This window comes from Elephas maximus, chromosome 9, assembly GCF_024166365.1.
Source record: "Elephas maximus indicus isolate mEleMax1 chromosome 9, mEleMax1 primary haplotype, whole genome shotgun sequence".
Classification (NCBI taxonomy): Eukaryota; Metazoa; Chordata; class Mammalia; order Proboscidea; family Elephantidae; genus Elephas; species Elephas maximus.
Window position 1 is genome coordinate 51,889,409 of NC_064827.1, and position 13,750 is coordinate 51,903,158.

Here is a 13,750-nt window from a genome sequence, read left to right on the forward strand (position 1 = left end):
TCATGGATATTCATTGTAGATCCAAGTCAAATGAAATTCTTGACAACATCAATCTTTTCATCATTCATCATGATGTTGCTTATTGGTCCAGCTGTGAGGATTTTTGTTTTCTTTATATTGAGGTGCAATCCATACTGAAGGCTGTGGTGTTTGATCTTCATCAGTAAGTGCGTCAAGTCCCCTTAACTTTCAGCAAGCAAAGTTGTATCATCTGTATAAAGCAGGTTGTTAATGAGTCTTCCCCAATCCCCATTCTTCTTCATATAACCCAGCTTCTCAGATTATTTGCTCAGCATACAGATTGAATAGGTATATGAAAGGCTACAACCCTGATGCACACCTTTCCTGACTTTAAGCCACACAGTATCCCCTAGTTCTATTCAAACAACTGCCTCTTGATCTATGTACAGGTTCCTCATGAGCACAATTAAGTGTTCCAGAATTCCCATTCTCTGCAATGTTGTCCCTAATTTGTTATGATCCACACAGTTGAATGCCTTGTTGTTGTTGTCGTTATGTGCCGTCGAGTCGGTTCTGACTCATAGTAACCCTATGCACAACAGAAGGAAACATTGCCCGGTCCTGCAGCATCCTTACAATAGTTGTTATGCTTGAGCTCATTGTTGCAGCCACTGTGTCAATCCACCTCGTTGAGGGCCTTCCTCTTTTCCACTGACCCTGTACTCTGCCAAGCACGATGTCCTTCTCCAGGGACTGACCTCTCCTGACAACATGTCCAAAGTATGTAAGATGCAGTCTCGCCATCCTTGCTTCTAAGGAGCATTCTGGTTGTATTTCTTCCAAGACATATTTGTTTGTTCTTTTGGCAGTCCATGGTGTATTCAATATTCTTCGCCAACACCACAATTTAAAGGCGTCAACTCTTCTTCAGTCTTCCTTATTCATTGTCCAGCTTTCACATGCATATGATGTGATTGAAAATACCAAGGCTTGGGTCAGGTGCACCTTAGTCTTCAGGGTGACATCTTTGCTCTTCAACACTTTGAAGAGGTCCTTTGCAGCAGATTTGCCCAATGCAATGCATCTTTTGATTTCTTGACTCCTGCTTCCATGGCTGTTGACTGTGGATCCAAGTAAAATGAAATCCTTGACAACTTCAGTCTTTTCTCCGTTTATCATGATGTTGCTCACTGGTCCAGTTGTGAGGATTTTTGTTTTCTTTATGTTGAGATGTAATCCATACTGAAGGCTGTGGTCTTTGATCTTCATTAGTAAGTGCTTCAAGTACTCTTTCACTTGTGTCATCTGCATGACGCAGGTTGTTAATGAGTCTTCCTCCAATCCTGATGTCCTGTTCCTCTTTATATAGTCCAGCTTCTAGTATTATTTGTTCAGCATACAGATTAAATAGGTATGGTGAAAGAATACAACCCTGACGCACACCTTTCCTGACTTTAAACCAATCAGTATCTCCTTGTTCTGTCCGAACAACTGCCTCTTGATCTATGTAAAGGTTCCTCATGAGCGCAATTAAGTGTTCTGGAAGTCCCACTCTTCGCAGTGTTATCCGTAGTTTGTTATGATCCACACAGTCAAATGCCTTTGCATAATCAATAAAACCCAGGTAAACATCCTTCTGGTATTCTCTGCTTTCAGCCAGGATCCATCTGACATCACCAATGATATCCCTGGTTCCACGTCCTCTTCTGAAACCGGCCTGAATTTCTGGCAGTTCCCTGTCAATATACTGCTGCAGCCATTTTTGAATGATCTTCAGCAGCATTTTGCTTGCGTCTGATATTAATGATATTGTTCTATAATTTCCACATTCGGTTGGATCACCTTTCTTGGGAATAGGCATAAATATGGATCTCTTCCAGTCAGTTGGCCAGGAAGCTGTCTTCCATATTTCTTGGCATAGACGAGTGAGCACCTCCAGTGCTGCATCTGTTTGTTGAAACATCTCAATTGATATTCCATCAATTCCTGGAGCCTTGTTTCTCGCCAATGCCTTCAGAGCAGCTTGGACTTCTTCCTTCAGCACCATCGGTTTCTGATCATATGCCACCTCTTGAAATGGTTGAATATCGACTAATTCTTTTTGGTATAATGACTCTGTATTCCTTCCATCTTCTTTTGATGCTTCCTGCATCATTTAATATTTTCCCCATGGAATCCTTCACTATTGCAACTAGAGGCTTGAATTTTTTCTTCAGTTCTTTCAGCTTGAGAAACGCCAAGCGTGTTCTTCCCTTTTGGTTTTCCGTCTCCAGCTCTTTCCACATGTCATTATAATACTTTATTTTGTCCTCTCGAGAGGCCCTTTGAAATCTTCTGTTCGGTTCTTTTACTTCATCAATTCTTCCTTTTGCCTTAGCTGCTTGACGCTCAAAAGCTAGTTTCAGAGTCTCCTCTGACATCCACCCTGGTCTTTTCTCTCTTTCCTGTCTTTTCAGTGACCTCTTCCTTTCTTCATGGATGATGTCATTAATGTCATTCCACAACTCATCTGGTCTTCGCTCACTAGTGTTCAATGCGTCAGATCTATTCTTGAGATGGTTTCTGAATTCAGGTGAGATATACTCAAGGTCATATTTTGGCTCTCGTGGACTTGTTCTGATTTTCTTTAGTTTCGGCTTGAACTTGCATATGAGCAATTGATGGTCTGTTCCACAGTTGGCCCCTGGCCTTGTTCTGACTGATGATATTGAGCTTTTCCATTGTCTCTTTCCACAGACATAGTCAATTTGATTTCTGTGTGTTCCATCTGGCGAGATCAATGTGTATAGTCGCCGTTTATGTTGGTGAAAGAAGGTATTTGCAATGAAGAAGTCTTTGGTCTTGCAAAATTCTATCATTCGATCTCCAGCATTGTTTCTATCACCGAGGCCATGTTTTCCAACTACTGATCCTTCTTCTTTGTTTCCAACTTTTGCATTCCAATCGCCAGTAATTATCAATGCATCTTGATTGCATGTTCAATCAATTTCAGACTGCAGCAGCTGATAAAAATCTTCTATTTCTTCATCTTTGGCCCTAGTGGTTGGTGCGTAAATTTGAATAATAGTCATATTAACTGGTCTTCCTTGTAGGCATATGGATATTATCCTATCACTGACAGCAATGTACTTCAGGACAGATCTTGAAATGTTCTTTTTGACAATGAATGCAACACCATTCCCCCTTCAAGTTGTCATTCCCAGCATAGTAGACTATATGATTGTCCAATTCAAAATGGCCAATACCAGTCTATTTCAGCTCACTAATGCCTAGGATATAGATATTTATGCGTTCCATTTCATTTTTGACAATTTCCAACTTTCCTAGATTCATACTTCATACAGTCCACGTTCCGATTATTAATGGATGCTTGCAGCTGTTTCTTCTCATTTTGAATCGTGCCACATCAGGAAATGAAGGTCCTAAAAGCTTTACTCCATCCATGTCATTAAAGTTGATGCTACTTTGTGGAGGCAGCTCTTCCCCAGTCATCTTTTGAGTTCCTTCCAACCTGGGGGCTCATCTTCCAGCACTATAACAGACAATGCTCTGCTGTTCGTAAGGTTTTCACTGGCTAATGCTTTTCAGAAGGAGACTGCCGGGTCCTTCTTCCTAGTCTGTCTTAGTCTGGAAGCTCAGCTGAAACCTGTCCTCCATGGGTGACCCTGCTGGTATCTGAATACTGGTGGCATAGCTTCCAGCATCACAGCAACACACAAGCCCCCACAGTATGACAAACTGACAGACACGTGGGGTGTTGAATGCCTTAGCACAGTCAATAAAACACATCTTTCAGCTTTTTTCTGCTTTAAGCAGGACTGATTTGACATCAGCAATGATATCCTGGTTCCACATACTCTTCTGAATCTGGCTTGAATCTGTGGAATTTCCTTGTTGATATACTGCTGCAGCCGCTTTTGATTGATCTTCAGCAAAATTTTACTTGCGTGTGATATTAATGATATTGTTCTATAATATCTGCATTCGATCGGATCACTTTTCTTGGAAATAGGCAAGGTAGCTATTTTCCAAATTTTTTGGCATAGATGAGGGTACACTCCCAGTGCCTCATCCATTTGTTGAAACATCTCAGTTGGTATTCCATCAGTTCCTGGAGCCTTGTTTTTTGCGAGTGCCTTCAGCGCAGCTTGTAATTCTTCCTTCATTACTATCAGTTCCTGATCGTGAACTACCTTCTGAAATCATTGAATGTCCACCAATTCTTGTTGGCGTCATGACTCTGAATATTCCTTCCATCTTCTTTTGATACTTCCTGCATCATTTAATATTTTCGCTGTAGAATCTTTCAATATTGCAACTCTAGGCTTGAATTTTTTCTTCAGTTCTTTCAACTTGGGAAATGCTGAGCGTTTTCTTCCCTTTTCGTTTTCTGTCTCCAGGTGTTTGCACATGTTGTTATAACACTTTACTTTGTCTTCTCGAGCCACCCTTTGAAATCTTCTGGCCAGCTCTTTTGCTTCGTCATTTCTTTCTATTGCTTTAGCTACTTGACATTCAAGAGCAAGTTTCAGAGTCCCTTCTGACACCATTTTGGTCCTTTCTTTCTTTCCTGTCTTTTGAATGACCTCTTGCTTTCTTAATGTATAGTGTCCTTGATGTCATTCCACAGCTGGTCTGGCCTTCAGTCATTAGTGTTCAAGGGGTCAAATCTATTCTTGAGATGGTCTCTAAATTCAGGTGGGATATAGTCAAAGGTCATGCTTTGGCTCTTGTGGACTTGTTCTAATTTTCTTCAGTTCCAACTTGATTTTGTATATGGGCAATTAATGGTCAGTTCCACAGTCAGCCCCTAGTCTTGTTCTGACTGATGATCTTGAGTTTCCCATCATCTCTTTCTACTGATGCAGTCAACTTGATTCCTGTGTATTCCATCTGCCGAGGTCCACGTGTATAGTCACCATTTGTGTTGGTGAAAAAAGGTATTTGCAATGAAGAAGTCATTCTTGCAAAATTCTATCATTTGATCTCCAGCATATTTTCCAAATACCAGCCATATTTTCCAAATACCAATCCTTCTTCATGAGTACATTGCCTCATCCCATTTTGTTTCAGATAAATGTAGAATATTATGCGTTTTCAAATAAACTAGAAACCAAGGAATCTGATATATTATGTCGTGTCAAATTAGATCTTAGAGTATAGGAATTATCGCTGCTACACCCGATTTATCTGTTATTACAAACACAAAACAAAACCAAACAATCAAAGAGCTATCTTTTCAACCAAACAAAAACATAAACAGTCTGTGTTTTAGGAGAACATAAATATTCTCAAACATTCTTAAGTGTTCATTTTGATATTCTGCAGAGCGTGACAACATAAATTTAAGTTACACTTCATGTTTTACCTCCTCACAGAAAGACGATAGGAAATTCCCAAAGCAAAGAATAGAATACTAGAAAAAAAAAAAAGAAAAAGAAAAAGCAAGCCAACAAACCTAGGAACACTTGTCATAATATAATGCCATTCTTTTCCCAGCTCACTCCCTTTAATGTCACAGATTATGCCATGGGGACATTTTGATGAAGGAATAAAGGCTTTTCAAACCTGGAAGGAAAAGTTCCAGAATCCCTTTTTGGAGGATGCTTTAGTTGATAAAGAAGCCCTCATGGCACAGTGGTTAAGAGCTTGGCTGCTAATCAAAAGGTTGGCAGTTTGAATCCACTAGTTGCTCCCTATGGGGTGGTTCTACTTTGTCCTATCGGGTTGCTATGACTTGAAATCGACATCATGGCCAATGGGATTGGTTTTTATTTGATAAAGCTTTTGGAATCAAGTGTTTCAGAGTATATTTAGTTCCACAGCACATATTATCTAGAGTATTTTGATTACAAGTAATAAAAATAATTTTGGCTAACTTAAAAAATGGAAAATTTATGGAATGAGGTTTTGAGTAATTGAAGAAGGTGAGCTGCAGGTAGGATTGGAATAAAAAAACTTCAGGGACTCTGGGTATGAGGAACCAATGAACAAGCTCTTCCAGCATTTCCTTAACTCACATATTGGGCCATGTTCCCCTCTTCTGCCATCCTAACATCCACTTATTTCTGCTTTTCAAAACCCTGTTCACATTGTACTGACCTATCTGTTCACATTGTACAGACCTATCTGTTCACATCACTGTCTTTGGACTGAATCAGCTTCAACTGTTCCATTCTGTATTAGTTTTCTTTTGATGCTTAACAGATTACCATAGATTTGGCAGTTTAAAACAATACCCAGCTATCAGCTCATAGTTCTCTAGTCAGATGTCTGGGCAGGTGCCGCTGGATTTTCTGCTCAGGAACTCAAAGGCAAAAATCATGTGTCAGCCAGGCTGGGTTGTCATCTGAAGCCCTGGGGAAGAATATACTTCTTAGCTCACTCAGTGTAAAAACTGTGTGGCAGACGAGCATCTGACCCCTCTGTCTTCACAACAGAGAAAGAATCACCATCAACATCAGCCCAAGGCTGGTTCGTATGAAGCGGAGATCAGACATGCCTCCACCGTGCAATTCTTACACCCACTATCCATGCCCCCAGCCCTCCCAGGCACTCTCTGCTTCTCTGATGAGTTTGATAATTCATTGCAATAGCCACACATAACTTACAGACCATACTCATGATTATGGGGTTTATTAGGGAAGTAACAGGTTACATACAATTCAGGAGCAGGAACACTCAGGATACAGTCCTTTCATAAGGACAGCCTCATCTCAGCCGTGCTCACAGGCACACTTTTCTCTGGCCCCTCAGACTCTCTTCTGCTCCAGCAAGTGTTACAAAGCTCTTCTAACTCTGCCAATAAGTGTCCAGAGGCACCCCACTCCACCGGTGAGCACTGGCCCGAAGGTTCTCAGCTCTAGCTGAGTGGGTCAGTAAACCTAGCTCCGCCAAGTGCCCAGAGGCACCCTACTCCGCCAGCAAGCCTTCTGCTCAAAACCACTCACCTTTCTCTCTCTATGGGCCCAGGAAGCCCAATGCACCATCTCCTGCCTTTGCTACCACCATTTCTCCGCTGCCATTTCTTGCTGTCTTCAGTGTTACAGCTCTCTCTCTCTACCCCTCATTTGGTCTCCTGGTTCCAGGAACTCTTTAGTGCAGGCATCCTTGGTCTAAAAGATGTGCTCCACTTCTGGCTTTTCTTTCTTGGTGGCGGTATCTTCTCCTCCCACCGCTGGGATGGCTCAACTGGCAAAATTGTCCAATCCCCTTGTTAGGGTTCCATATGCATATTAGCATGGTCCCACCCACTCACTTGGTGGGAGTTCCAAAGACTATGCCTAGAAAGGCCATATTAAGTAATTCATTGCACCGCACTCGGGTTGTTTGCAGAATTCAGTTCCTTGCAGCTCCAAGGCTTAAGTTTCAGTTTTCTTACTGGCTGTCAGATGGGAGCTACTCTCAGCTCCTAGAAGCCACCCATGTTCATTGCCACATAGCTCCCTCCCTCCTCAAACTAGCAGCAGTGAACCTCTCTTGTGTCAAATTCCCCTCATACTTTGAATATGCCTTTTCAGGAAAAGCCCAGTCCCTTTTTAAGGGTATACCTGATTAGGTCAGGTCCAAGAAGGTTAATCTCACTTTCTTAAATCAGCTGACTTGGGGCTTTAATTACATCTGTAAAATCCCTTCATATCAGCACCTAGAGTAGTATTTAAGTGAGTAACTGGGAGAAGACGTATGTGCACCATTGGGAAGAAATCTTGGAGGTCATCTTTGAATTCTGTCTACTACCTTCCTTGCCCCACTATGTGTAAGCTGCACATTCCAAACGCGGAGCTGTTTGAAGTAGTCTGGTCACAGACTCACATTATGGCTAAGAGAAGTTGGGACATTTTGATTAACATTTCGCCTGGAATCATTGCCACGGAGGGAGCTAATTCCTAATAAAGTATTAATATTTTCTTACTGTAAAAATTAAAAAGCCTAGGAGGAAAGAACAATGCTCTACAGATTTTGTGGAGTTTTCAAGACTTCTTTGTCTGTGTAGAGGAATTCAAAAACTTGGTTATCTAAAATAGAAAAGGAAACAGAGGTCCAAGGCAGAAGTTCCATTTCTTAATAAAGCCTGTAGCATCTTCTTTGTTGTCTTTCCTACGTCGGAATCTGGGGGTGATCAAACTGCACAATAGGAGGAGAAGGAAATGGGGCACCAAAGCACAGGAAAGCTTTAGAGATTTAGTGTACACAGGGCGATTTTATCACTAAGATAGATTCAGTCGTGTGTTATCAGGCTAAGCAAAATTTTAAAAACGCAGAATGTGAAAAAATGCATTTAGTCACTGTCACTGAAATGTTTCCCTGGAGAAAGGAATATTCATGCTAATTGGAGAAACTGAACAGGCAAAGATAGGAAGTTTGAACAATTTTAATTTAGGACATCCTTTTTTTTTTTTTTTTTTTTTTACAATAAAGGTGGCTACTTCCTCTTTGATCTCTGTGTTGCTTGAACAACAATGAAGCACAATTCTGAAGTGCTCTTAAGGCAGCCCTAGTTAATGAGGCTCACAGTTCCTTAAGATTCCTAATGCCAACAAAAGTACTGGAACCAACAAACTGAGACCTGATTTTTCAAATTTACTGCTCCTATTCCTAATGTTATGCTGCTTTCTATTCCTAAGCGTTAGACTGTTTATTCTTTCCCCCTGATTAGATAATCTGCCATGTGGAAAGAAAAGTATTAGTATTAAGTTTATTGAAAAAAATTGGCACAAGAGCCTTTGCAGGACCAGAGAATGAAAGACTATAATCTCTCTTTTTTGATGCTGAATCACTTAGAAACATTCAGAAGTAAAGCAATGAGTAAACATTTAGTCACAGTTTAATTCACCACAATTCAATCAACATTTAAATTAAATAACAACACTATCCAATCTTGTGTAATGATATGAAATTTATACGAAAATGAAGTTGGGGATTGAGGTAAAGCAGTCATTATTGTCTTCTAAAGATAGTCTAGTGTATTAGGAACCAAACCTCTAGAATTTGTTTTAATGTACCTTTTAGGGATTGTTTTATTGAGTAGAACATTTATGTATATTTAAATTGTTTGTAGAAATTATTAGGTCAGCTCTGACATGCGAAAAACTTGGAAGTTGTCACTCTGTCCTTACAAGAAAAATGACATTTCCTGAGCCCATCAGAAAACTGAGGTCACAGGAGAGAACACCACCCTAAGATCTTAAGAGACAAACAAATACAGAGAACCACAGCTGAGATCTGCTTACCTGGAGCAGAAGCTACTGGAGCCATAAACAGGTAAGAACACTTAAGTGGTAAAATTGATGAATTATTGGAGGCTGAGAGTGGACTTCTTGAGAGTGAGAAAACTCCTGGGGCTGCAGTATTTTTTTAAGGGATTCCCCACACTGCTTTTCCTCCTCAGGACCCTCACCAGTTCCGGGTTCTCACAGTGAGGATTTCAGACAGATACCTTCAGCCTGGCTCTGGCAGGAGAAGGGAAGGAATTAAAAACAAACAAACCAGTTGCCACTGACTCAATTCTAAACTAAAAAGTTTGTTTAAAAAAGAAAAAAATACTGGAGAACAGCAGAGGGAGACTGTAGAAAAATCTAAGTGAAAAGTAAAAAGGACTTTAGAATTTAAATTTGAAAGGACCGAGTTCTTACAATGGATAATCAAGCTGTATTTGTTTCCTTGTTTACCAGATGGTAAAGCCTGGTGGTGTAGTGGTTAAGTGCTAGGCAGCTAACCAAAGGGTCAGCAGTTCAAATCCACCAGGCGCTCCTTGGAAACCCTATGGGGCAGTTCTACTCAGTCCTATAGGGTCGCTATGAGTCGGAATCCACTTGATGGCAATGGGTTTTTTTTTTTTTTTAAAGCCCTTCTGAGACTGGAACTGTAATATCCCCTTCCAACCTCCCATCCCCACCTCCCATCCCCACCTCCCATCCCCACCTCCCAAACCACAGCTTGTTGTGGTTGTTGTTAGGTGCCATCGAGTTGGTTCCCACTCATAGCAACCCTATGCACAACAGAAAGAAACACAGCCCGGTCCTGCGCCATCCTCACCATTGTTGCCATGCTTGAACCCATTGTTGTAGCCACTGTGGCAATCCATCTCATTGAGGGTCTTCCTCTCCTTTTCTGACCCCCTACTTTACCAAGCATGATGTCCTTCTCCAGGGACTAATCCTTCCTGAGAACATGTCCAAAGTATGTGAGATGTTGTTTCGCCATCCTTGCTTCTAAGGAGCATTCTGGTTGTACTTCTTCCAAGACAGATTTGTTCCTTCCTTTGGCAGTCCATGGTATATCGAATATTCTTTGCCAACGGCGCAATTCAAAGTCATCAATTCTTATTGGGTCTTCCTTATTCATTGTCCAGCTTTAACATGAATTATGAGGTGATTGAAAATACCATGGCTTGGGTCCAGGACACCTTAGTCCTCCATGTGACAGCTTTGCTTCTTAATGCTTAAAAGAGGTCTTTTGCAGCAGATTTGCCAAATATAATGCGTCTTTTGATTTCTTGACTGCTGCTTCCGTTGGTGTTGACTATAATAAGGTTCCCCTTATTACTGACTTATTACTGCCAGGTCACTTAAAAATGACTGAAGACCTGTGTGTAAAAGTCAACTGAATCTTGGAAACTTGCTACTCTTAGAAGAGCTTCTCTTACAAGTTGTTTTCCTGCCCTTCTAACTATTCCTTGCTTATGCGTTTTTCTGTCCTGGCAATTCACTGTAGATTCCTATTGAAATTTTTCTAAGCTGTGACTGGGAATCTTTGTTCCCTAGTGCCCTTTTGTCCTAACTACTTACTGAATCAGTAGCTTTTTAAAACAACACCTTGGTCAGAATCTGCAAAAGTGTCAGTGTTTCAAGTACTTGTCTTTTTATAGTAGATCCTGCCAGGACCAGCTTCCAGGCCCTCCCTGCCTGTCCTAAACTGCCCTAAGTAATGAGATATGCCCAGCTGAAATCTAGAGAAATGATCACGCTATGGTTTTTTATTTTTATTTTTATTGTTTAGCCACATCTTGTTATCAGAGAAGCATTGGTACAAACTGAGATGTTCCCATCTCAAATATTTTCATCTCAATTGGCAGATTTTGTAAAAATATGAATTTGACACATGGACTAACTCAAATGACCTTTCCACAAAATAAATAAATAAAGAGAATCTTTATGCTCTCAGGCAAATAAGCAGTTTCTCTTTTCTTGGTCTTGTTTTTCTTGGCAATGCTGGGTAAAAAACACTTGACATTTTGTCTAATAGAGATTTGCAGATTAATAGAGAAAGGATGTGAATACAGAATGAGGGAGGGATACGAGAGGAATCTTGTAATGTTTTGATATATTAGTACGCCTCATTAAAAGACAGTGGAACATGTTAAGCAGAAATAGTGAATGCGGGGGGAAGGAAAAGAATATTCTAGAATCTTTTGTTTAGATATTTCTTATCTAATGGATGCTGTTTCTAAAAGTCTGTTTATCATGGTGAGTATGTCTATGCAGGAAACCCAGGTGGTATAGTGGTTAAGTGCCACGACTGTGTTAACCTAGAGGTCTGCAGTTCAAATCTGCCAGGCGCCCCTTGGAAACTCTATCGGGCAGTTCTACTCTGTCCTATAGGGTCGCTAGGATTTGGAATCGACTCGACGGCAGTGGGTTTGGTTTTTGGGTTGGATGTCTGTGCATACATCTTCCTTTCTGTAGATATCCTTGAGTCTCCTTGATTCTCTTTTCATTTGCTAGGTTTCCTTGGAATATAAGAAACATAGCCATAGACTTGGAATTTTTTTTCTCGATTCATTCTATTCAAGAACAAGAAAATAACTGTATAACTGAAGTTAATAAGACATTGCTATAATATGTATTACAATATATTTGTGTATTATATTATGATACCTATTGTTACAGGCATTGTATAAGAGGAAGGGGCCCATTCATAATCGTATTGTTTGTGGCATTTAATACAAAGTAAGTCGCCTTTTTTTTATATTCTTCGTTAGTACTGTCTCTTGAATGAACGAGCTGTTAGGTATTCCTTCAGCAAATAATTACTTCCTCCTTTCCACCTTCATGAGAGGTATGGGTATATACTTCCACACTCCATTGATGTTGCACTTGGCCCTGTGACTTTCTCTGGGCAGTGAAATGTGGGTAGTAAGAGACAGCAACTCTTTCTACTTGCCCTTCTGACTTCTGCTATGAGAATCACATGTCCCAGGTAGCTGCTATCCCTCAAGCTTGAGCTCCAGATTGTGATGTGGAACAGACTGGCCCTAGACAACGCATAGACCTGCAGCCTAAATCAGAGCCACCCCAGAGAAATCTGTAGACCCATAGCTGGAAGCAGGGCTGCCCCAGGTGATCCACAGAACTGTGAGTATGAGAATAAATAATTTTTTTTATGACATTGCCTTTTTAAAAAATGTAGATTATTATGGCAATAGCTGACTAAAATGGAAATTAGTACCTGGAATTGGAATGTTGCCACAAGAAAATTCTAAAATATGTGGCAATAGTTTGAAGACCAGCTGGTGAGCAGTGAGAAACTGTTATAAGAGATGGAAAACTGGTGATGAATTGTTATAGGAAGCTGAAAAAAATAGAAAAAGGCATTTAGTAAAATTGCTGTATCCTGGAAGGTAGAAAAATGTATATAATAAACTCTTTGGGTGAAGAAATTTCAAGGGAAATACTGAAGATGTCGCCTAGTACTGCAAGAGAGATATGAGTTCAGGAATAAACTGGCTGAGGTACAAGCAGAAATGAGAGGGATTGTAGAAACTGCCAAAATTCTGGACTTGCAAGGTTGAAAAAAAAAAAAAAAACTCATCAATTAAGTGGTCACTGCAATATAGCCTTAGGAAAAGACTAAACCTAGGGTACTGCCAGTAAGACACGGCCCCAGGATACAGTACAATGAAGGTTGTTACCCTCTGTTAAGACTTCCAAAAGGATTAAGTTGGCTTCTCCAGGGCAACTAGCTTACCAGAGCCTTTTAGTCAGGGAGCAGGAAGAAAAGAAACATTTTTTTGGTGGTGCAGTGGTTAAAGTGTTTGGTTGCTAACCAAAATGTTGGCAGTTCAAACCCACCAGCCGCTCCATGGAAGAGAGATGTGGCAGTCTGCCTCTGTAAAGATTTACAGCCTTGGAAACCCCATGGGGTAAGTTCTACTATGTTCTATAGGATTGCTATTAGTTGTAATCAACTTGAGGCAGTGAGTTCAGAGTGCTTCAGGGATGTGATTCTACTGGATGGTGATAGAAAAGGAGGGGCATAAAGGTAATGAGCCATGATCCTTGGCGAACAATGTGCTGAGAAGGAACATCCAAGTTCCCAGGCAGAAGCATCCCTGTTGCAGGGTAGGTGGACCTGGCAACCTATGCCCAGATGGATTTCAGAGTTGCTATGAAGCAGGGATTTCTTTGTGTTTTTTCCCTTTTTTGAATAGGAGGTTTGTTGTGTTGTCTCTGTTACATCATTGTATTTTTTTTATTGCGTTTAAGTGTACTAAGTATTTTTAGTTTCTTGATCTCTTAATAAAGAGGATCTACATTCAGACCTGATGTAGATCACACATTCTTGGACTTTGATAATGGGATTGAGCGAGACTTTGGGGGGTCGCCCTGAGCTGGAATTGACTCCACAGCAACTAACAGTAACAACAGGATGGTGGATAATATATTTCGCATGTAGAAGGGATGTGAATAATTGTGACCAAGAGAGATGAATTAATAAGACCTTATTACTGGCTCTAATTTTTCACTCTTCTGCTTTAAGATTATATATCCATATCCATTTGGCTTTGGCC

The 13,750-nt window shown here is 40.6% G+C and overlaps 1 protein-coding gene across 1 annotated transcript in view; it reads left to right on the forward strand.

Annotated features, from left to right (window-relative positions):
* Positions 1 to 12,130: 12,130 nt before the first annotated feature.
* The window catches only part of CYLC2 (cylicin 2), a 717,154-nt gene continuing 715,534 nt past the window's right edge, over positions 12,131 to 13,750 (forward strand). Inside the window, exon 1 of the mRNA XM_049894954.1 lies at positions 12,131 to 12,314. The gene's annotated coding sequence lies outside the window, so the exon portion shown is untranslated. The remainder of the gene's footprint in view (positions 12,315 to 13,750) is intronic.